Source organism: Eleutherodactylus coqui, chromosome 2 (genome assembly GCF_035609145.1).
Source record: "Eleutherodactylus coqui strain aEleCoq1 chromosome 2, aEleCoq1.hap1, whole genome shotgun sequence".
Classification (NCBI taxonomy): Eukaryota; Metazoa; Chordata; class Amphibia; order Anura; family Eleutherodactylidae; genus Eleutherodactylus; species Eleutherodactylus coqui.
Window position 1 is genome coordinate 193527984 of NC_089838.1, and position 23223 is coordinate 193551206.

Below are 23223 nucleotides of genomic sequence, written 5' to 3' on the forward strand. Positions count from 1 at the left end.
ATTGCAATGCCTCAAAATGTTAGTTCAAAATAAACAATAATATATAATACAACACACTGTTGTTAAAAGTGTCTAAGTAAATATATAATAGTCAAAAGTAAGCTGGTTCACTAATTCAAGATTTAAACAAGATAGTTAAAGAGAGATTCCCTTTAACTTTTATGATGTATCCACAGAATACAATATGTCCTAAGAGTTTAATAGGGATAGGTTGCCTTTTGGGACCCACACATATCCCAAGTTGTGGTCTCCACTGCCATGACTCAGCTGTATGTGATGGTCGGGGATGGTCAGATATAGCCAAGCACACTGTTCCTGTAACTCCAATAGAAGTGAATGGGAGCAATGGAAACCGCATAGCACAGTGAGCATAACTCACTTTGCTATGCTGTCTCCGTAACTGCAATTTACTTCTGTAGAAACAGTGTAGCCCAGCTGCACTTGGCTGTTTCCGTCCTCCCAACCAATGACTTTGGTTGTATAGCAGAAACTACTATACGAATGGAACATTACTAATTTTATTATTTATTTGGCCTATTACAGTGCTGAAGAAGATGGCGCTGCCTAAATACATTAATAGCAATTAACTAAATGTTGGGGATGATGAAAATCATCACCATTATTATTATACCTCCATACTAATGTCAAGAAACAGTTCTCCAAGCTTCTATTATATGTACTGTAATAGGACAATAGTTAATAATTATATTACAGCTGAAATACAATGTATTACTATATACAGTACAGTACTTTGGAGCAGTCTGTGCCCTCCTCATACTACAAGTCTTTAATTAATCAGCAATGTAGCACTCAGTACCGCGGCCACATACTAGATCTTTCAGACTCTCATTCACTATGTCCTCTTTTGGAGATTAAATAATGGATGTGATTTCCCAAGAACAAGCGAGAAGGTATTTCAGGTGCCACCTTGTGCTGACAGCAGATAGCAGGCCTTACCCATGGCTCATTATTTGGCTGCTCCTATTACCATTGCTTGGGTCTGTCTGTATTGATTAGATTCCCTTTGGCTGAAGGCCTGGATAGAATGTGGGAGACATAGCTTATCCAAAGTGCTTTGTGGGGAGCTACACTGTGATCTCACATCTTGCTGCATCTCAGCAAAGTCTAATCTAGAAATGATGTTTTTAGTCAATAGCAACTCAGTTTTAGATTTGCCTTCTTCACCACATTTGTATCTTCGATGCTTCTGCCTTGTGATAATAATATATCATCTGCACTAAGCATATAATACTTTAATTAGTCTATTCTTCATCTTATTGTAAGTGATTGCAGATTTTATTATAGGGATTAATCAGGGTTAACCCCATAAGTGCGAGGCATCTTTCAGTTTTTCTTTTTTCTTTTTGAATAGCCTGAACTTTTTTATTTTTCCATCTAGGCAGCCATATGAGGGCTTCTTTTTGAGTTGTATTTCCTAAAAATATGATTTGTGGCGTTGAAACACTTAAAAAAATTAACTGAGGTGAAATGGGAAAATTGCAGTTGTGCCATACTTTTGGTGTTTTTGTTTCTATGGCATTTGCAATGAGCTAAAAGTGACAGGTTCACTTTATTCTTTAGGTGAGTACAATTCCAAATTTACAGTTTTTTTGCACGTTTTACTACTTTTAAGAAATGAAAACTAGTTTAAAAAATGTTTTTTGTCATTATATCCTGAGACCCATAACTTTTTGACTTTTCCATAGATGGGGCTGTTTGAGGGCCCATTTTTTGGCGGAGTAAGCTGTAGTTTCTATTGATAGCATAGTGGAAGATACGGGGAGGCAGGTATGTGTTGTAAGCACTGACATGATGTGCCTGCGTAAACTAAATATTTGGATTTCTTTATAGTGTATTTTTTGGACTTATGAAGTTAGAGAACATGAGATGTGCATTTGGTCTCCTCCATGGTCAAACTCCATCCTCACAACACTTCCTATAACTGGTACAATCATGGAATACATTTTTATTCATTAAAAAACATTTAAAGAAACAAATGAGATTATTGGCAGGTGCAGGTGAGGACCCAGCAGTAGAGGCATAGCGTGAAGCTACTGGACCCCAATGCAACATTTTTAAATGGCACCCTCAACTACCATAGGAAATTTAGAACACTGGTGTCTACTTATGTGGAGTAGGGAGCACTGGAATCCCTTGTGGCTCAGCCTCTGCCCAGCAGTCAAGTGCATGTGGGCATCACTTACAAGGTTAAAGGTAGGTGGAAGAATTTTTAAAACGATTATTTAAAAAAACTAAGCAACCTAGGACACAAACAGAGAACTAATGAGGACCACTGATGACATCTGCATGATCTTTTGAATTTCCCTATGGAATAAGATAAGTACGTTTATGCAATGCTCCCTGAGACCACTGTCTAAAGTTTTTCAACCTTACTGACTCTCTCATTGACCTATTGAGGTTGTAAAGCAGATAATGGAATTATTTTAGGAATTCTCTTTGGCAGATCTGTTTGGTGTTCTGGACTTTATCAGTACTTAGTACGTTGATATGGTAATGCCATCCTCTTAGGACCCTTTTACACTGAACGATAACTGCTTAGATTCTTGCTAGATTGCGAGAATCTGAATGATATCGCTAAATGTCAGCAGCAACTGAATGGCAAGTTTTCATTATGAACGATGGCATGTTCACTGTGAATGGAGGGGGCGAACAAAGTGATCTCCAGGCCACTTTGTCTCCATTCACTGAGCAATGCTCGCGTTTGTGTAGAAGCACTGGAGCGATTATCGCCCAACAGTCGCTAAAGCGCCCAACAGTCGTCCCATGTAAAAGGAACCTAAGGGAAAGCCTAAAGCCCTTTAAATCTCAGTTGACACCTTCTAGATTCTATATATACACAGGTAACGTCCAGAAAGATAAAGCCAAACATTACTTAGGCCGGCTGCACACAGGCGGATTTGGATTTTGAAATCCACGATCGACACCCACGCGGATGATCCGCGGCATTCCACATCCATTAGCAAGAATAGAACATTTGGCATGTGGACATACACAAGCAGACAGTGATTGCAATTTACGCTTGCGGGAAAAAAAATCGCGACCTATTCTATTTTTGCACAGATTCCGCGCGGACAGCTTCTATCGAAGTCAATGGATGCTGTCCGAACCGCGGCCCTTCCACAATTGACATTGCGGAAAGGTTACGGATTCCTCATCATCGCCTAGCGACAGCACGGGAAAAGCAGGAATTTATAAAAAAAACACTGTACTGCACCTGTCCAATAGCGAACCATCCAGACCATTCGTAATACAAAGAAATACAGGTACGTGCATATTCGCTGGGGGCTCCTGCATGCGGAATCCGACCCGTTCTTGTGCAGCCAGCCTTAGACTAGAGGTGTTTATTTTAGATTACTATTGTTAGTTGTTTGTACTACTGCATATATCTCACATTATTAGTACTGTGACCAAGGGAATATCTGCAAACATCACATCTTAAGGCATTTTTAAAAAAAGTAATCAACATATCCAGCACATTCGCAGCATTCATTTATACTGTTGTCCCATGTCACCTAATTTATGTGCAACAAATAAGCAAAGCCTGCTGGCTGAATACATGAAAGTGTATAATAAAGTTATCTATACTTTATAACACATTGGTTTGTCATATAAATAATGGTTTTGACAATAATGTCCAGACGCTCTTGCTGTGTTGTCAGATACAGAACATGCATTAATTGAATCGGTTGCTAGGAAATTAAACTGAGCTAATAATAAACCTGTACACTTCATCTATAGCAATCCTCTTTTCCCCTAGTGTAAGAAGTCAAAAGAATTATTTTAAGAGACAAGCAGAGAAATCAGACAATCTTATAAAAAGCGACTCCTTGTTTCATGTTCTCTACCTCCAAATGCTGTTGCTCATGCCAGAGATAGGACCATTGTAGTGACATGTAACTCCCTCATTGCTTCTCAATAACATAGCATGCAATACCTGCCAGGGGTCCACACGCTGTGTATGATTATGTTTTCAAATCATTTTCTTTAGTCATTTTAATGATTCCAAATTATATACAGAACAAAAACACAGGACACCATTAACCCCTTCTGGGCACAGCCAGCTTTACTCTTCATTAAGTATGCCTTAGAAATCTCCTGAAGTCAAAAACTAAACAAGAAATACTTAAAGGAAGCCTATACACCCAATATAATGTCTACCTGTATGGAATGGCATAGATGTTGTATAAATATACACAGGGAAGATGAAAAAAATTAATCTTATTGTCAGCCTAATACATTAACCTTGCCTATCGAGCAGGACTTCCGCCCTGACAAGGGCGACCATCCACAGGCTCTATTAAAATACAAATCCCAAAACATATAGTGGTAATATTAACAGGTGGCCTGTACAGTATTCAACATACCCTATCCTATCAAAAGCATTCAGACACCTGAGCAAGAATCAATTATATATATATATATATATATATATATATATATGTGTGTGTGTTTGTGTGTTAATACTTACTGGGTCATTCTTTGGATACACTTTGCGGCATACTTTCTATTAATGTATAATACATTTCCATTCATTCATCCTGCAAACTTCTGACAAGTTCTCTTAGAAGATGGGAGCTGTTCATATTTCCTGATCCAACGTTCAAGTTTGTCACAAAGATGTGACAAACAGAGTGGACTGACAGAGTGCAATGTAGAACACTGACAGGTGATCAGAAGCTTATCTAAATCTGAATTCTGACAAATGAGCCTGAGGAAGTGCCCGATACAGGTATTGAAAGCACAGATCATTATTTTCTGTCCGGTGTCCAATAAAGGATAGTGTAAGTTTATACTACTGTCCAACTTCAGATGTTTACTAGCCCAGCACCATTGGAGCTTAGTTTTCCAGACACTGATGCAAAATTTCCACCAGCCTCCAAAATGAAGACCAAGTTATCACTGAGATGGCAGCATGGCTTTACAATACTATATATATATATATATATATATATATATATATATATATAGTCATACCTCTACTTTCGTTGCCTTCTTCTTTTGCCGGTTTCCAGTTTCGCCGATTTTTCCAGGCAGAATTTTGCCTCTACTTTCGCCGACTAGTTTCGATGGCGACCGCTGGCCCACATGACCTCACTGTCCAATCACAGCCATTCATGGATTGCTCCAATCACAGCCATTCATGGATGAATGGCTGTGATTGGAGCATCCAGCGCTGGCTGTGATTGGCTGACTCAGCCAATCAGAGCAGTCTCTTGCTGGAGGTGGGGGATTGCAATTCCCATCACTAGCAAGATGCTCTGCTGGCTTGACAAAAGCCTAGCAGCCTGCACGGGGGTCCGGAGAGTGGCCCCCAGGCATCTGCAAAGCAGGTATTGATTTTTTTTCTCTCAAGTAGTGTAGCTAGGGCATTTATCCCTGCCAAAAATGTGGTACTAAGTTGTGCCACATTTTTGGCAGCGCTGAAACCGCTTGTGTGAACAGCCCCATTGAAATAATTGGGAGCGTTGCGCTGAAAAATCAGTGCTAAACACTGTACAAAAATGTGGTTTGTTTTGTTTTTTGGAATGTCTAGAACAAATTAGATTTACATTGATTCCTATGGTAATAATTGCCTCGAGTTTCATTGGTTTCAAGTTTAGCCGATTGCTTTCAGATGGATTACCAATGAAACTAGAGGTTTAACTGTATTCCCTTACCAGCATTGTGCCTTGGCTAGAACAACATTATCAGGTAAGCCTAACCCACTGGTGACAGGGCCATAGCTGGTAACTCATGTTAGGCTACAATTCACTAGAGGTTGACATTATACGGAGATCATGGTATTCCCTTTTGTATTTCATGTTTTAGCTCATGGAGATGTTTAAGGTAAGTATAACTTAGCCTGACTGTCTAACTTATGCTTACCTTATGGCATTCAATGTCAAGTTAACATTTGCTATATCTGTACATGTAATACAAGTTAAATTTTAGCTGTAACAGATCTGTGATTTTTCTATAATTTTTTGGCTTCCATGTTTCATTAGAACCTCTGACAGTCACTCAGTCGGTCAATTAAATACACCATTCATGTGCCGGGTAAATAGCTTCATATTTAAATATATTTTGAACTACTACAGACACGGCATTAGCATTTATATGTCTTTTTTATTCTCTGTTTTTTTATGTAAAAATTAGAAAAGGGTTGTAACTTTTAATTTTTATTTCTGAGTGTTGAGCATTTTATTAAATGTTTTAAGTTGTTTTCCCAGTCCCACTAGGGTACTTTACCATGTGATTGCTTGTATAATATAATAGTGTATTGTGCTGCTATTATTATCGTATTAAACCCTGCCTCTGGCATGGTGTAATAACTGTGTTAGAGTGGCACCCTTGGGACCTTGTTAGTCCCCCCAGCTCCCATAGCAATCCATCAGTCCCTCCACCTGTCTAAGTGCTTAAATACTCTTGTCACTATTGATCATGACATTTAAAGAGCTTAACTGTTGGAATCTGAGTTTTCTCATATTCTGCTCATTGCAAATGTATAATCCCCTGTTCCCCGAAAATAAGACAGGGTCTTATATTAATTAATTATTACACCAAAAGATTTTACTTTTTTACATGTATAGCTGCTTGGATACTATTTACATTGACTTTTTTTGTTAACTGTAACTAGGGATTAATTTTGGAGTAGGGCTTATAGTTCAAGCATCCTCAGAAATCCTGAAAAATCATGCTCAGGCTTATTTTCGGGGTAGGTCTTTTTTCAGGGATACAGGGTAGCTGAATAACACAGATAGCATCCACTGTATATGGCATGACTCTGCTCCATACACTACAGAGCAACTTTCACCATACATACTGTATGCATAAACTGGTTCCTGAACTGTTAAATAATATAAATGATGGTTTAATAACTCTTCAAGTCCACTCTTCTGAAGAAAGACTGCAGCACGTATACCCTAAATACCAGCTTATATGTCCTAGCTACATGGAGCAGGAGGAGATGATGCTTGTCTGTGTTGTGGTATAAGTATCATAAAGTCACACCATGTAGCTAATATGGGTCTCTTGAAGAGATGAGGCACAGCCTGGTTGTTCCATCCCTTTTGCTTTTTAATGTTATGAACCTGCGCAGGTTTCCTCTTTTCAGAAAAACTGGCTTGTTCCTAATAATAAGCAGCTAATAATCTAGAACAAGCAATTGATTTTGCCTATTACATGCCAGCTATTTAGATGAATGACCATCAATGTACTACAAGGGCAACTCAAGACCACCATAATTAGAGCCTGCTGTCATAGAGCGACTCTCCATCCTGATCTAAGCAGGGGGACCTCTTCTATTGCAACCTGCAGTTACCACACAAGGGAGCAGAGGGCTGTCCATTTATAACTCGGAGAGGAAGTAAGTGTTCCCAGAGAAGGGATGGTGTCTGGGACTGCAGGAACAGGAAGAGGAGTTGCTATGGTGGTGTAAGATCAGCGTGTGCACCAATGCAAAGCCCTAAAGCTGAATAAACTGGAAACTGTTTATGTGCAATTGCAGGAAGTTGCTTTCAGTCATCTCCAGCTGAGTGCTGAGAGAAGTTTTAGGATTGTGCTGCAGGGAGATAAGGAGCCACTGACCATTGCAACTGCAATGGAGTGGAGATGGCCTTGTGTTGGAGCTTTGATTCAAGAGAGGGGCAAGCCTTCCATCTGGGGGTTGAATAGTCAGTGTGAGCTTAGTAAATCAAGGCACACTGGGGCTTACTTACAAATACTATCTAAAAGTTAGACAGTACAAACTTAGATTAGGCAGTCTTAAGATGTGCCAGTTCTATTATGGTAGCAATGCTGAAGGATAAATCTGTTGAATTTTCAGACTGTTTAGTCTAAGTTTAGACCACATTTTAGTGGGCATAGCTTATGCCAAAACTTGTACCAAACTTTTGGTGCAATTTCTGGTGCAGTTTAGGCCACACACCCTTTTTTACACAGGAATGCCCCTTTGTCAGAGACTGCAAAAAAAAAGCATCTCAAAGTGATTAAAACACATAGTAAAAGAAGCACAAGGCATCTTTGACAGTTTTCTAACACAATTTTCTCCAGAAAACCTTAAATTTTGAATAGTAAATAAACCTCAATGTGTAGTAAGCAATCAGAAGAGAAAGTATAGAGTCTGATCTAAAGACTGCTATTGGCTATCAAGCCAGATCTTGATAAAGACTTCCCATATCTTACAGTTAGCATCATTCCGAAAGCATCAGCTATCTACGTATAAATATTGTATTGTTGTGCTTGTTTTACTACTTTATGTGCTGTCACAAATTCGTCAGTAAAGTTATAGTCTTGCAACCTTTGCCTTGATCATATTATTGCCATCCCATTTCGCCCACTATGACATCCATAGGCGCTAATTAGATAACTCTAAGGCCTCATGTCCACAGGGAAAAGAAGAATTAAAATCCGCAACAGATTTTAACTCTTCACCCGCACGCGGATCCGCATCCCATAGGGATGCATTGACCACCCGCTGGTAGATAAATACTCGCGGATGGTCAATAAAAGTGAATTTAAAAAATCCTAGAGCATGAAAAAAAATGGACATGCTCCATTTTCATGTGGGTCTCCTGCGGGGACGGCTCCCGCAGGCTTCTATTGAGGCCTATGGAAGCCGTCCGGATCCGAGACCTAAAATAAGAATAAACTTACCCACAGCGAACCGTGCGTGTCTTCCCTTCTTCACTGCCGGATCTTTTTCTTCGGCCCGGCGGATGTGCACGACGCATGCGTGTGGCACGCTGCCAGCGTGCCGAGCACATCTGCTGGCCGAAGAAAGAAGATCCGGCCGTGACGGAAGGAAGACACGCACGGACCCCTGCGGGTAAGTTTATTCTGATTTTTTAGCATCATGTCCGCGGGGCAGGAGGGACCCGCTCCGGATTCTCCATGGAGAATCCGTAGCGGGCCTAATTTTCCCCGTGGACATGAGGCCTAAGGGGTGGAAATATTATCTACAAAAAAGCTCAAGATCAGTATAAGATAAGAGATGGAAAGTGTTTGTAAATTGATTCAATATTACATGTATTTGTAAATGACCTAACACTGAAGCCCAGTCAAAAAGCTGAATGATAGCATGCTCATACATTATTCTGTCAATTATAACAAGAGCATATCTTAATTGGAAGGCAACAATAGGTCATTGAATGGGGAGCTATATCTGTAAACGTATTGGCCAATTCAAAGAGAATTTTATTCAAACATCTCCCAGTCAAGGTGTATCGATGAATAGCATACAGAAAATAATCTCCATGGGTTTTACTGAACAAAGTGTTTTTCTGTTGAGTTATACAGTACTCCCACTCTACTCTCTTACTTGTGAGAGCGTCTCGCTCCTGGAGTTACGTTCAACTAAACAGCAGGTCTTTTAGCTGGGGAAAACCAGGGTGAGCAGCTGCAATTTTCTTTTCAAAACTCCTACAAAGCATGTTTTTTTTCTTGAAAAGGCACATGAGAATTTGTAAAGTAGAAAAATACCCTACAGATATTAAATTCTACAAATGGCAGCATAATAATAATAATGACGCATTAAATGGATTTGAGGCCCATTGTTAGACACATTTCGTGAACATTTTTATATCAATTTAATTAATGTGGCTGTCAGGTTACATAAAATGAAGTCTAACATGCTTTTATCAGAACCCGGGGTGGTTGTGGGGGGATGCTCTGTTCTATGAGTGACACACGTAGTTCTGTAAATAACAAAACTTAGTGTTGCAATTTTCACTGCATTGAGTAGCTTACAGGTTACATAAATCAATGCATACAATTGTCATAGATCCCACGTTGTTCCATTGTGGGAGGACTAAATAAGAAGCTACTTTACTTGAGGATATAATATGTGTAAAGAAGAGCGGAGGTGCAGATAAAAGGCACAGATGTAGTCCAACTTGAAATGTAACAAGTCTCCATGAAGAACAGGAGCAGTGCCTACGGCCAGCCAGTATAGAGTATGGCCACAGTTGCGTGTAAACAAGTCTTCTTCAAAGAGAGGTGTAGCTCCTGATCATTGCTTAACAGTCTGTACAGTCACAGTTCACAAGTAGCAAAGGTAGCTCCCCTTTCAGACATTATTGTTTTTCTTCTTCGCTTATACAGGAGTATGCCCTCTAGCCCTGGGTCTTTTTCTTGCAGCTTAAGAAAAAGCTGCAAGAAAAAGACCCAGGAGTAGAGGGCACCTTAGTGGCTCTTGGCTACCAGGCTGCATACAGTTTGTTGCCAACCCACACACCATTCAGATACTTGCTGCGTTACTAATACGGCAACCCAGCTCTCTGTCTCTATGCTGGGAGACTCTCTCTAGCTGCTGTCTTAATCAGATGGGGAGACTCTTCTTCACTCTCTAACAGTCTGTACCAAGGTATCTCACTAATTCACAGACATGCACCCAACTCCTACTGGCAAGGAAGGGCAACCCCTCTTTTCATCCCATAACTCTGCCCCTGTGAACAATGTGGCATCTCTATTCTTATGTATTCTCATGTACCTACTAAGCCTAACAACATCTGTCTCTCCCAACCAGGCGTGACACTCAGAGCCGCCCTTCCCCACTGGTATCCTAACTTATGCACATAAACTATACCAATTTAACGGAGCACCACCAGAGCCTTACAATAAAATGATGCCAACAGTCAAACACACATTGCAGCCAACACATTGTACCTCACCCATTGCTGGAATTAAAGGAACAAAACAAAACATTTGTGGACATACCTATAGTGAATCACTCCACCACCTTATATATGGATGAACTGCAATATGAGCCAAGATTTGATACTGAGCTTATAATGTCTCTGGGCAAATCATTTCCTTGCTGCTTTCCTACAGATCCTATATACCAAACACTGACAATGATTCTGTCACATAAATGTTAGAATAATAGCCTGTCTAGCAATTGTGTAGCCACAATTCGGGTTGGCACCGAACATGTAGGGACCTCAGGTTTCCACTCTTTATCCCTCATTAAGGGATCTGGTCTTCATGGCTATGAATCCCCAGGGTGTGTCACCAGAGTTGCCATTGATTGGGAGATGTAAAAAGGCAACAGAGTCAAACAAGCCAAGGCATTGTTACCGGGAAGTCAGAGATGACCACAGAGCCAAGACTAAATCACAAACAGAGTCAAGAACATGGCAGAGTCAAATACCAAGAGCATGACAAGAACCAGTATGGCAGGCAAACAGATGGTCAGGGAAATACAAAGCTAGAATCACAGAAGACAATTAAAATGACAGAGATAGTACACTAGCTAAACAATAACTGGCACAGATGATCCATAGAGAAGAGGTTGAAGGGATTGGCCAATTTCAGTATAAGGTATCCAAAGTGCCCCAGACAATAAACAAAGGCAAAAAGAACTTTTTTCAAGGAAGATGAACTTCTTATATATAAATTCCCATAACCCCTCCATGTCATCAGGCTCCTGTTGTGGTTCTCCATCCAGCAGTCTTATGCGGGTGGGACTTCAGGAAAAGTGAAAGCAAAAATCCCAGCATGCATCCTTGTAACCATTTCCATAGTCAGACATATCATCTCTCTGCCTGTTCTGTTGTGAGCGCAGTGGCCAGAACAGTCATGGACATGTAAAGTCACATGACTTTCCATTTCGGCTATTTTATGGACTTGGTTGCTTACTGACTGGAGAAACGGTCTTTCTGAAGTGGGGGGCACACCGGGAAAACAGTGCAGAACCTCTAGTGTATATGGGTAAGTTATTCATTTTCCTTTTGAAATAAGTATCTTCGACCGGCTACTCTCCAACTGTTGTATACTACAATTCGCAGCATACCCAAGCTGTAACAGCATATTAGGAGCTGTAGTTTCAACACAGATGGGTTAAAATCAGCTGTTTTAAAGGGAGAAAAAAAATCTAGAAACAAGACAAACATGAAATGAGCTCAACAGAGGAAGACAGTGGCTTTTAGTAACCACAGTGAAAAGAGCCAGAAATTCAGAGGCCAGGATCCAGCTTCAAGTAATTAGCTTGGCTACAGTAGCACAGCGACAGAGCCAGAAAGCAAATTGCTGCTCCCACACATGACAAACAGGCTATAGCCCTTCAGTTTGGTGAATACTTCAACATAGATGTCAAATAGGGAAAACCGCTAACCACTGTAAGACGATAGATTGCAACCGCACGCATGTGACAGTACAGCAGCATCCTGAACAGAAGAGAAAATCTGCTCTCACAATGGGTTAATCTTTTCTCTGTTCCCTGAGTCCTTTCAGCAAGCTTCATTAATGTTTTATAATGTTAACATATGAGAATAATTGCTTTTCTCCCTAGCAGATATTGGCAATGATTGCCAAGAAAAATAGTGTATATAATGTGCCTTCTAGACTTGCAGACATCTCTTCTCCGTTAAGATAGTATTTCAAAGTTATGGTACTTTTTATTATCCAAATCTCTTCATTATCACCATGAAAACAGCCTGAAGCTCCCTGTGTCAGTGCGGCTGGAAGTCAGTCAGCTGAGGCCTGTTAGTATAGTAGTTACTGGAGCGGACGGGGTGCCGGCTGACAACGCTGCTGGTTGCACTGCCAGCCTGGTTGGTACAGTGAGCTCCGGCAGGCCCAGGAGTTGGGCATTGGGTCAGAAGCAATCTATTCTACAACGAAGATCAGTGAGGATTTTGTTGAATGCACATACACTTAGTAATGTCATGCTGATTGATGTTATTGCAAAGCTTCAAACCTGTTCGGAAATACTGAAAAATAATTGTAAGGCTGCTTTCACAGCTGGGTTAGGGCTGAGATCAGGGTTTCCGTCTCTCTGCTCTGTTTTTGGAGGACAGAAACAGAAATAAAACCAAAAAAATTGATGTTTTTTTTACCCATTGATTTCAACGGGTTTAAAAAAATGGAAAGTAGACGCAGAGGCTTCCGTTTTTTTGAATGGGAAAATAACGCAGTCCAAAGCAGATTAACACGAGTGTTAGTTTATTGGAACACTTTTTTTGGTGTGTTTTTTTCTAAATGGGTGTTGCATATTTGCGCCCACATCAGTGTATATTAGTGGACTTTTTGCGTGCACAAGCAAAAAGTACTAGTGTGCTCAACCATTGAAACGGCCAATTATTTTAATGAGTTCAAGATGTGTTCTTTCCCTGCACAAGTGCACAGGAAAATAGGGCATGCTGCGTATTTTTGGGGGCAACTAAATTCTGCATGCCAAAAACACTCATGTGAACGCATCCATTGAAATCAATAGGTTCTATTTTCTGTGTATTGCATGCGCAAATGTTATGTGGCCAAATACGTTCATGTTAATTCAGCCTAAGCAACAGGTATTTAAGAAAAACATTGCTATTGGTAGCTGTTGTGTATAACCAATTGTACCTGACTAAAGTTGGGTACTGCAGCATAAAATGTATGCAGCCTCCATTGCCCACACCTTGGAATGCATCAGAGCTGAAACCTAAGGACTGGGAAGGTTCCCAGCAGTTGGGCCGCCACTAATCACCAAGGTTTGCCTTATTCTGCAAATAGGAGAGAACTATTTAAGCATTTGCCTACAAAAAAGGGACACATGGTATTGCAGGGGGTCAAAGACTCTCATAAACAGAGACAGGCGACAAGCAGTTCTAGCATAATTGAGAATATGCTGATAGATGAATATTTCTGCATTAAGCACATATGACTTAGGGCGCCTACCCACTGGCAATTTTTTTTCCTGCGATGTTTTGCGTTTTTTCTCAAGAGCAATTAGTATAGAATGTGTTCTTGTCCATCTGGGGTTTTTTTTCCGTTTCGTGGGGTTTTTTCACATAGGAACTGTCAGTTGCATATGTGTCCTTATTTTTCTCTTAATGCACCCATGATTGTCAATGGAGGGCTGCAAAAAACGCGCAAAAAAACGCACAAAAAACGCGCGAAAATCGGCAACGCAAGTGGGTAGGCGCCCTAAATGTATCTTCAACACTCAGTCAAACAGTTGCTGTTGATATAAATTTCTGCTATTTGACTCTAATGTGGCATCTAAGCAACAACTGAATGTATTAGAACTGGAAATGAGTTTGCAGAGTTATTGCTAAGCTTTCCTTCACCTGGAGCAAAGATTCAGTTCACCACCCTAGCCCTGCTCACCCAGCGTATGTGACAAGTGTTGCCAGCTTCCCTCGGTTAAGTGCCTGTGGAGCTAGGTAATAGCAGTCAAACATTTTTATGATTTCAATGCAGAGAAAAAGAAGGGTGAATCACATGAACCCACACTAGGTTGCTAAAATAATGGGGCCATTTTAATCAAAATGTCATATGGTACAAGTCATATAGAAAGAGAATATATATGACGCATAGCAGCGCCTGGCAGTTAGCTTATGTTGCTGATGATACTGTAATGATACTGATTCATACTGATTGTACCTACATTGCTAAATTGTTCAGATGTTCAGATTTCACAATGTGTAACAATGTGCTACATTTATCATTTTAATTTTATTAACCCTTTCCTATCCAACTTGTATTCTGGTTTTCCTAGGGGGCTTACTCTTTTTCTGCTGTTATACAAGGGCGCTATATGCTGGCTAAAGCCAGTACTGCATGTGGTGACACATTGGATAGGCACTGACAGCAGAGATGCTGGCAATATACAGTAAGAGAACCCTGACGGACTTCTTCCAACATCGGAGCCCTACAGCCTTAAATCATAATGTCTTTAGACGTCACACAGTGGATTGGAAAGGGTAACTGTAGCAACATACTAGTAACTAATTTGCATTATTTAACAATACCCATAAGACAAATACATGATGTCTGCTGAATTTGATGACATCAATGGTGTTATATGAGGTGTTACAAGTAAACCTGAATACAGTGGTGCTTGAATGCCTGTAAACCCTTCAGTATTTTCCATATGTCTGCTTAAAATTGACCTAAAACTACCTCAGATTTTCAGACCAGTCCTAAAAGTAGAGAAATAGTACCAAATCAAACTAATGAGTACCAAATCAAACTAATGAGTTCTTGGTCATTTATTTATTGAGGAAAATGATCCAATATCACATGAGGACAATGCCATTACAGGATTAGCACTGCTACAGCACAACATGGCCTCTGACCACCAGTTGAATGTTTTCTCCAATAATAAGTTGAATAGGAGCACAAGGCAGGCTAGACAGGTCCTGGTAGTGGGGGATTCAATTATTAGGCTTACAGACAGGGCAATTTGCCACAAAGATCGGGATGGTCAAATATTGTATTTTCTTCCTGGTGATTCAGTTCGACACATCACAGATCGGGTTGACAGATTACTGGGAGGGGCTGGTGAGGATCCAGTGGTCATGGTACACATTGGCACCAATGACAAAGTTAGAGGTAGGTGGAAGGTCCTTAAAACGATTTTAGGGAAGTAGGATGTAAGCTTAGGGCAATGATCTCCAAAGAAGTATTTTTTGAAATCCTACCTGTACCATGTGCCACACCAAAAAGGCAGTGGGAGATTATGAAGGTAAACAAGCAGCTCAGGAGTTGGTGTAGTAAAGAGGGGTTTGGGTTCTGGAGAACTGAGACAACTTTGCTGTTGGCTAAAGGTTCTACCATAGAGATGGGCTGCATCTCAATGAGGAGGGTGCAGGTTTGCTGGGGGAGGGGATGTCTAGAAGGTTGAGGGAGTCATTAAACTAGTAACTGGGGGAGGGCCAAACACAGAGATAGAGAGGAAGTCATTAAAGACAGTGACCTGGGACTAAGTAATGAGAATCGGGGTGGACTGGTGGTAGGGGGTTAGTGCAGTTAAAACTAGAAAAACAGTTAATAGGGATACATTTAAAAGAAAAAAATAATCAAAACCTTCTAAACTATATGGTGACTAAGGCTAGAAGTCTGTCCAATATGGTTAACAAACTGAAAGTAATCATATCTGAGGGAAACTACAACATAGTGGGAATAACCGAGACCTGGTTAGACAAAATCTGTTACTGGGTAGTGAAATTATAGGGTCAGAAAGGGTCATAAAATGTGAAAAGGGGGACTATTTTGTTTTTATGTAAAATTATGTTAAAACCCCACATTGCGAGAAGATATATGTGAGGGGAATGAACATGTAGAGTCTCTATGGGTAGAGATACATGTAGAGAAAACAATAATAAAGTCCTCATAGAATTTTTTATAGGCCACCAAAAATATCAGAAGCCAGTGAAAATCTATTAGCGAGGAATAATAGATAAAACAGCAAATCACAATGAGGTAATTATTATGGGGGACTTTAACTATCCAGATATAAACTGGGAAGCTGAAAGTTGTGGATTTCCTAAAGGTAACAAATTTCTGTCAGTAACTAAAGATAATTACCTTACCCAACTTGTACAGGACCCAACTAGAGGAACGGCCATGTTGTACTTAATATTAACCAACAGACCTGACAGAATAACAGGCGTGCAGGTTGGGGGGCACCTGTGAAATAGTGACCATAATATAATAAATATTCACTAGTCTTTGAAAAGGGAGTTTTATCGGGGGAAGGAGGGGGAATATGAAAATATTAAACTTTAGGAAGTAAAGTTCAATCAGCTCAGAAATACCCTTAACCTTATTGGCTGGGACAATGTCCTCAAAAATAAGAGTACAGACAATAAATGGGAAATGTTTAAAAACATCCTAATTACTTACTGTGAGTGATTCATGTCTTACAGGAATAAAGGAATTAGGAATAGCAGAAAACCAATAAAGATGTAAAGGGGGCAATAAACTACAAAAAGAACTACTAAAACAATCAATAAGGAAAAAAATAAATTATGTGGAAAGCAGATAAACGTAGCAAAGATGGAGACAGAGAGACTCATTTCCCATGAGAATAAAACTAACTCTAAACTATTCTTCAACTATATAAATACTTTTGCCCCTCACAGACATGTGATATAGGACCATTTCCTCAATAACCAAATGATCATTTACTGATTTGTTTCATTTTGCTCTCTTTATCTACTTTTCGAACTTATCGATTATCTGATGTAGTTTTAGGCCAAATAAAAGCAGAAGTAGGAAAAAATTCCAAAGGGTTCACAAACTTTCAAGCACTACTATATATGTATATAAGTTGCTAAAGTATTACTGTTGATTTAGAATACTGAACCTTTGGGTGTATGAAAATGTTAAAGGAATTACTCTGTCTTCCAGAATTCGGAAAAGCACCGGCAGATTAATCTTGAGCACAAAACCAGGGGCAGAAGTCACAGAGCTTAAATTCAGTATGCAGCCAAATAATTCAAGACGAAGAATTGCAAAGGACAAGAATGCATCCACACCACATTACTCCGGAGGACAACACAAGCAGGCTACATGCTCCCTATAGGTACAAAGGTTCCTTTGAAGCGGTTTTATGTGGAGAAAATACATTTTCACTCCCGAAATATTCCACATTACTGCTGCCGTAGTAGCAAAGCTGCACCTAGATTGATGAAATACTGTATGTCACACGCCATTAATTCTCACAGTGTTTCTATAGATAATTAGATTTTGGTTTGTTTTGAGGTTTTGTGAAAAACAAGCTAAAAATGCATGCACTTCCCAATAGCTTTCCCCTCATACATATTGTAGTGGTATTCTACTGGACATGCTTTAAAGATGGCCTTTGTCTGCTCGCCCCCCTAAAGAGATAACCTGCATTGTAGATCATGTATTTTTAATAGAGAAAACAAGACAATATCTTTTATTTAAGATACACTGAGTCCATCGTACATCGGATGACAAAGAAATAGTCTTTGGCTACTGTAAAAATTGATATGCGCAATCAACGTGGTGACATAACTAACTAGTTCTTTAATGAGTATTCAAGAAAGGCTTTTTATTATTTATCAGAGACATTACTAGATGCTCCATTTTTATTACTCAATCAGCGCTCAACCACTCCAACGTTATCTGCTTGCCGAGCTCGAAGGTTATCCAGAGTTCAGACCGGTTTGTGACACCTTTAAGAACAGCGATTAAGTTGCAAATGGCAGATTTACACCTGCATGGGATCCCTTCATTCATGGTCTATAAAGCATATATAAAATATTATTGGATATTGCCATTATTTTACAAAGTGACAAAATCGAGTTTGAAATAGGAAAATGACGGCTTTCTACACATATAGGGGAAGACTTATCTCACTACAATTCTTCATTATCTGCCCCTTATTTCTATGCAACTGAGTTATATTAAACTCTGGCAATATTCTACCTCCTCGAGATTGCTCTTCTCATTCTTCCTTCACCTGCAGGAGCTTATAATGTTACATCTCCCACAGCTCTCTTACTCTCTAATGCCTTGATAATAAATCAGTGCCAGGCAAATTAATGTACTCCCAGGTGGCACGTAGAGATTGGGGAGTTCCATTCTCGAACAGCAAAAAAACACAAAGATCATAAATCATGCTTTTTATGAGTGACAGGGATATCAAGAATGATCATGGCAATTATGTGATATATGAGATTATCTACACCCCATTGTGTTGAACAGTATGCCCTGTACACTTGAATTGCAGGTTAATCAAGAGTCAACGTACCTGAGAATCACTAGGAATATCATCAACCCACATTTTTTATTCTTTGTCATTAACATCATGTAACAGTTGATGTTCTCTTACTACGGAACATGTGCAGAAGTGGATTATCTGCAAGTCTTTTCATATGGAGGACGCATTAATGTAGACCAAAGAATGAAGATCCATTAAGAAATCTGAGTAGATTATACAGAAGTGAGTTGTGTAATGTTTTATGAATTTAATAGTATAATGTGATGTGTCAGAAATCCATTACTCATCACCGAGTACAGAAAAAGAGAGCAATTGGCTTCACTGGCTGCCATTATCTTTGCACTAGTTTGAGTAGATGAAGTTTTCTTTCTTCATCTTTACAACTGCCTAGAATAACTAACCCTATAATATCCAGAAACAAAATATATACTGGATCCAGAGAATACCTTTTCATAGCTGATGACAAAAACAATTTGTTTTACAGTTTCAGTAGATACAACGGACATCTTATAAGAAAGTGACTTTCCAAGAATTGGATTAAAGGGGTTGTCCCGCGAAACAAAGTTGGGGTGTACACTTCTGTATGGCCATATTAATGCACTTTGTAATGTACATGGTGCATTAATTATGAGCCATACAGAAGTTATTCACTTACCTGTTCCTTTGCTAGCGTCCTCGTCTCCATGGTGCCATCTAATCTTCAGCGTCTAATCGCCGGATTAGACGCGCTTGCGCAGTCCGGTCTTCTTCTTTTCTGAATGGGGCCGCTCGTGCCGGAGAGCGGCTCCTTGTAGCTCCGCCCCGTCACGTGCCGATTCCAGCCAATCAGGAGGCTGGAATCGGCAATGGACCGCACAGAAGACCTGCGGTCCACCGAGGGAGAAGATCCCGGCGGCCATCTTCACCAGGTAAGTAAGAAGTCACCGGAGCGCGGGGATTCAGGTAAGCACTATGCGGTTTTCTTTTTTAACCCCTGCATCGGGTTTGTCTCGCGCCGAACGGGGGGGCTATTGAAAAAAAAACAAACCCGTTTCGGCGCGGGACAACCCCTTTAATACGACTAATCCAGAGAGGAATTCAATCTAATGTATCCTGAATTTTAGAATCTTTTATAAATTATTAATTAAACTTCTAACATAGTAATTACAGTTGAGTGAACGTACTCTGCCGAGCTTGATGCTCGTTCGAGTATTAGCGTATTTGATGGTGCTCGTCACTCAAACGAGCATCAAACCGTGTTTGACCCCGCCTCAGCTTTTGGCTCCTTCCCGCTGTGACGTGCCTGTTTTGGACCCTTCCCGCCGCGATGCAGCACGCGTCATTGGAAATTTTTTTGTCTGGCAGGAAGGGAGAGAGAGAGAGAGAGAGAAAAAAAATCTCAGGACCCGGCGTCCCACATACAAAAATGCTCGAGTCTCCCATTGTAGTCAATGGGGTTCGTTACTCGAGTAGAGCTCTCGAATTTTACGAAAAGCTCGACTCGAATAATGCAGACCCGAGCATTTGGGTGCTCGCTCATGTCTAATAGTAATACTTTCCTTTTATTTTGTTAGCTTGACCTTGGTTTGACAGCACAAAAGTTTGACTAGTTGCTTGCAAGATCTTCAATGTTTATATGCTAGATTGAGCTGCCAACTTTCATGTATTAACAATATCAATAACTCTCGTTTTGCATAAAAATTAATATGAGCTTGTCACAACTCTAATTCAGTTAGTAGTATAACTGTTCTTGATTGCTTGACCTGACTTGTATCATAATAGATAGGGGGCATTTAAAAATCCTTGTCAGCCAATCACTGCTATTGAAGCGTGTACCATCCTAAAGTTGCGTTTACACAACTTTAATGTCTGAGTTATCTTTCAGACTAATTATCTGATGGATATTTTACTATAGATAATGGTGATCCTGTAATGTATGAATTATAAGTGAAACTAAAAGGGGTAGTCTGGTTATAATACATGCAGTTTTTAATGACAGGTACATAGAGGTTGAAATAATGAAATCAGTAATACTTACCTAGCTTGAGCCCTGGCAATCTAGCGCTGAAGCACAGGTGTCCTCCCAGTCTTGGTTTTGAAAAGGACACCATGTGACTGCTGCAGCCAATCAGCACTCACATCCTGAGAACCATGATATCAGGAATTCAGCACGGTGACATTGCAGCCTCTGATTAGCTGCAGCAGTCATGTGGTGTACGTTCTAAAACAAACACCAGGACGGTTGGATGGCTGTAGCGCTGGATCGCTAGGGTAAGCACTGCTGATTTTTCTATTTCAAGCCCTGTGTACCTGTCATTGAAAAACTGCATTGTAACCAAAGAACCCCTGTAAAGGGGGATTCCAATTTCAACAATTAAAGGTTATTTATTTTGTTTAACAAAAGCTTGTATGATTTCCTAATATGCCTTCTGTAACAATTCCTCATAGTTTTCAAAAAACAAAGTACTGTAGCTTGATATGAAAATATTAAGATCTCAAAACCACATCCAGTAGAATAGCTAGAGCCTCATGGACAGATTAGAATATGACACTAATAATAATCTTTATATAGCACCAACATATTCCACAGCGCTTACAAGACAGAGTAAAGAGGGAGTTGGTTTAGGAGATATGATATGCCTCTTTAAAGAGTTGCCGTTTTAGAGAATGCCTGAAGTTTTGTGAGTCAGCGATTGCCCAGAGAGTTTGAGGTAGTGCGTTCCAATTAGGCTTCTGGTCCCCAAACCATCCAGAAAAAAAGCTTTTCAAAATAATTTAATTAAGATTATTATTTAAAATTCTGTTATGCTGTTCTGGTAGAGAGCCATGGATTGAACTGCTGGATTAGGGCACAGCTCTTCAAAAAACTAATTGAAGAACCGGTTACGTAGAAGGAACTTTTCATCGGACGAAATTATAAGCCAGTGAAGATTGGCTGGGTTAAAGCACTACAGCAGGTGATGATAATAAAAAACAAGTATATAGAGTATTCAACATAATAATTGGACAAAACAGTATGGATAGAAAACAAAAACATACATCACAAAATCATAATAATAATGACAAAATAAATAAACAACTTAAAAAATTAATAGTATTATGTAAATTTAAGTATACATATTTAGGGCTCATGTCTACGGGCAAAATATGATTTAAGATCCGCAGCGGATCTCCCGCATGCGGATCCGCATCCCATAGGGATGCATTGACCACCCGCGGGTAGATAAATACCCGCGGATCGTCAATAAAAGGGATTTTAAAAAAAATGGAGCATGGAAAAATCTGGACCATGCTCCATTTTCGTGCGGGTCTCCCGCGGGGACGGCTCCCGCGGGCTTCTATTGAAGCCTATGGAAGCCGTCCGGATCCGCGGGAGACCAAAAATAGGAATTTAAAGTATTTACCATCCGTAGCGGACCGGGAAGGTCTCCTCTTCCTCATGGCCGCATCTTCCTTGCTTCGGCTCGGCGGATGTGCCCGGCGCATGCGCGCGGCACGTCGACGACGTGCCGGCGACGTGCCGCCGGCGTGAGGAATTCATCCGCCGGCCGAAAAAAAAGATCCGGCCGTGAGGAACAGCTGACCTTCCCCGCCCGCGCCGGATAGGTAAATGCTTTTAAATTCTTATTTTCGGCGCTCATGTCCGCGGGGCAGGAGGGACCCGCTGCAGATTCTACATGGAGAATCTGCAGCGGATCTTATTTTCCCCGTGGACATGAGGCCTTAGGGGCCGGGAGGTGGGGGGGAGGGAACAGAGAGAAGGGAAGAGAAAAAAATAAGGAATAAGAGTACAGGTAACAAAAATGGAAATGAGGAATTAGGGTAGGATGAAAAATACACATGTAAAATGGTACGCACAGAAGGCATAGGTGCAAATTATAATTAATATAAGTACATGACTAATAAAAATAAATATGAAAATCATGTACATATAAGAACTCCATAAAACGATATGCTAAATGAATATATGGAACATTAAAACAACTGCAGAAGAAGTGTCATACTGATATTAATAAACAAGTGCAACGTAAAAAGATTATAAGATATGATGACTGTAATAGTAATCGTAATACTAATTACAATATTGATGATGAGGGCTAAAAGATGGGGAAGCTGAGGTGGCAGAAAGGGAGGGGTAAAAAGTGAAATGTGGGTTGAATGAATAAGAAGAGAGGAATTAAAGGCCATATACTCATGTGGGTTAGCCATCATTTATATTTTCTAAAATCTTATTTAGACCCATTACCATTAAAAATCCGGTACATTTCCTGCTTCTTCAATATCTCACATCTATTACTTACTCTATCAGCTCTCTGTTCTATAATAGTTACTATAAAAACATTAAAATCACTACTATGAAAGATTCACCAGTTGTGTATCTCTTGAAAGTAGTCTATTTGTCGGTAATGTTACTGCAATTTCAATCTCAGAATCGCCGTGGGTTCCACGTCCTTGCTTAGCGACAGTGCGGAGATATCTATACTGCGCATGTGCGCCAGTGTGCCGGTTGGCCCATCCGCAGTACAGAAAAAGAAGAAAAGTGCAGGTACGCATGGGTCACTGGCCACAGTCAGGGCTGGATCACGTGCAGAATTCCACTGTTGGAATCCCGACCTGCTGTGTGCAAGAGGTCTAAGGGAAAAACAACTTTTTCAAAAGATTTTTGAAAAAACGCTTAGATGTTGTAGAAATGACAGCAGCATTTGCAAGATAAAACAGTGTATATGAGTGAATAGATGAGCAAGTTTATATCTTTTCACTCCTTTTTTGTGGACAAAAAGCCCCCTATA

The 23223-nt window shown here is 40.1% G+C and overlaps 1 protein-coding gene across 2 annotated transcripts in view; it reads right to left on the minus strand.

Annotated features, from left to right (window-relative positions):
- The window catches only part of PLXNA4 (plexin A4), a 683798-nt gene that overhangs the window by 283128 nt on the left and 377447 nt on the right, over positions 1 to 23223 (minus strand). The window lies entirely within an intron of this gene.